The sequence below is a fragment of the Octopus bimaculoides genome, chromosome 14 (genome assembly GCF_046866305.1).
Source record: "Octopus bimaculoides isolate indiv1 chromosome 14, ASM4686630v1, whole genome shotgun sequence".
Taxonomy (NCBI): domain Eukaryota; kingdom Metazoa; phylum Mollusca; class Cephalopoda; order Octopoda; family Octopodidae; genus Octopus; species Octopus bimaculoides.
The window spans coordinates 40,490,757-40,493,256 of record NC_142941.1 but is presented as its reverse complement, the minus strand read 5'-3'; the positions used below and the strand labels follow the sequence as shown (position 1 = coordinate 40,493,256).

General features: G+C 31.7%; 1 protein-coding gene across 5 annotated transcripts in view; it reads left to right on the top strand.

Moving 5' to 3' along the window:
• The window catches only part of LOC106872380 (protocadherin beta-15), a 348,275-nt gene that overhangs the window by 241,714 nt on the left and 104,061 nt on the right, over window positions 1-2,500 (top strand). The gene's annotated exons all lie outside the window — the stretch shown is intronic.

Below are 2,500 nucleotides of genomic sequence, written 5' to 3'. Positions count from 1 at the left end.
GACTACATGATATTTTATTTTTAAGTTGGTTAGCTCAGTGTTGTGAGTTCGGTTGATGCTAGGTTAAAGTTTTCATTTCTCCCTGCCAGTGACAATGAAAGCAAAAAATACTGGCAACATATTGAAACTTACTGTCCCTTCTCCCCTTACAAAAAGTATCCTGTGTCAATACACAAGAAATTGCAATTAAAGATCACAGTGGTAAGAGCATAGTGAAGAGTTAATATGCATTATTTAAAGTACAGTGTTTATTTGCATATTTATTTATTTATTTACGAGGGGGTGCTGAAAAGTTCCTGGCTTTATGGGTATCACAAAAGGCCTGGTTAGCCCAACCTTCCAAGTTCTTTTACAGGGCTTAGAAAAAGTGGAGGACCACTGCAATAAGTGTGTGAATCTCAGAGGGAAATAAGTTGAATAGAACCATAATTAACTGATCCTCCTGTACTTTTCTTTTACCTAAAGCCAGGAACTTTACAGCAGCCCTCATATCCTTACTTTGCCAAACCATCCTGACATCTTCACTTTAGTTCATATTAGTAACAATTTTAATTTCATCTGCCCAGAATCAATAAAATTTAGAACCTACCTGTGAAATACAGAACATTGATTATTTGGTTGTATTCAGTTTCACAAAATAAGTTTTACATTTAGTCAAGATGCATAATTAATACAATGTGTTAAATATAGATGATTCACATTGTTTTCAACTAGTCAAAAGGATTTATATAACTTATGGTAACTAATTTGGGGACTTAGATTTTAAGTTCAAGTTCGTTTTGAATTCAACACCCCTAAGTTAGTATCTACATTATACTATACTACAATATATTCTGTATTATTATAAGCTCATCATCATAAACAGTACACTATAACTATACGTTGGTGTTATTTGAATACATACAACACAATTTTGTAAGTTTTACTGGATAAAAGGTCATAAATAAAAATTTACATTTTTTTATTAAAGAAAAGTTAGAATTAAGTATAATTAGAAGAAAAGTCACATTTTGATAAAGTAAAAAAAGTGACAATTTTTGTCAAAGGAAAAATTTGGTAAAATGTATCACATTTCATTTAAATATACATGGATACATACATACATATATACATACATACAAACATACACACACACACATGCACACACACACACACACACACACACATAGATATATATATATATATGTATATATATGGTGCCCCGGCATGGCCAGAGTCTAATAACTGAAACAAGTGTAAAAAGATATATATATATATATATATATATATATAACGAAAGTGATTAAGTTCAAGATATCATATTAAATCACTTATTAACTATTATGTTGTAAATTGTACACAATGACAATACAATCATGAAACACTCAGACATGTATGTGATGGAAGCAAGGAAATGCATAAATGGTACAAAAACTAGCATCGTCTCAATCTAAAGTCTGTAACTTTTACATGTGACTTCTGTGATTCTTTTATCCCTCACCCTTTTACTTATTTCTTGTGACCTTTCTTCTGTGTACTGTTTTTTTTTTTCTATGACTTTTCCCCGGTAACTTTTTCACTCAATTTTAGAATCAAGTATATACAAACATGCATTGTATTGAAATAATGCATTCAGCAATAGAAAAATGCAGTTTACTTGGTTCAGTTTAATTGGCTCAATTAACTCAATTAATATACTAACACTATAAGAGAAAGTAAATATTTTCAAATAAAATCTGCATATTTTTCTTTGTTTATTGAGCAGAAAACTTCTATGTTTATATATGTATGTAGATAGGTAGTTATATACGTATGTATGTATGTATATGTGTGTGTGTGTGTGTAAATATGAGTATATATATATATATATATATACCGGAGTAAGCACATGAAATGTGCAACAAGGTGGAAAAAAAGAGTACTCAAATACCAGAGGTAGAGTAATATGCTTTATTTAAAAGCAGCAGAAATATAACAAAAAGTAACGGCTTTTTTGTTATATTTCTGCTGCTTTTAAATAAAGTGTATATATATATATAGTAAAGGCGCAATGGCCCATTGGTTAGGGCAGCAGACACGCAGTCGTAGGATTGCAGTTTCGATTCCCAGACTGGGCGTTGTGAGTATTTATTGAGTGAAAACACCAAAAGCTCCATGAGGCTCTGGCAGGGGGTGGTGGCGAACTCTGCTGTACACTTTCACCACAACTTTCTTTCTCTCTTTCTTCCTGTTTCTGTTGTACCTGTATTTCAAAGGGCCAGCCTTTGTGCCACACTCTGTGTCATGCTGAATCTCCCCAAGAACTACATTAAGGGTACACTTGTCTGTGGAGTCCTCACCACATTAATTTCACAAGCAGGCTGTTCCATTGATCAGATCATCTGGAACCCTCATCATCGTAACAGATGGAATGCCACTTATCTTATCTTATATATATATATATATATATATATATATATATATATATATATATATATATATATATGCTTCTATTTCTTCTCAGCTTGGTGAAATTGTTTTG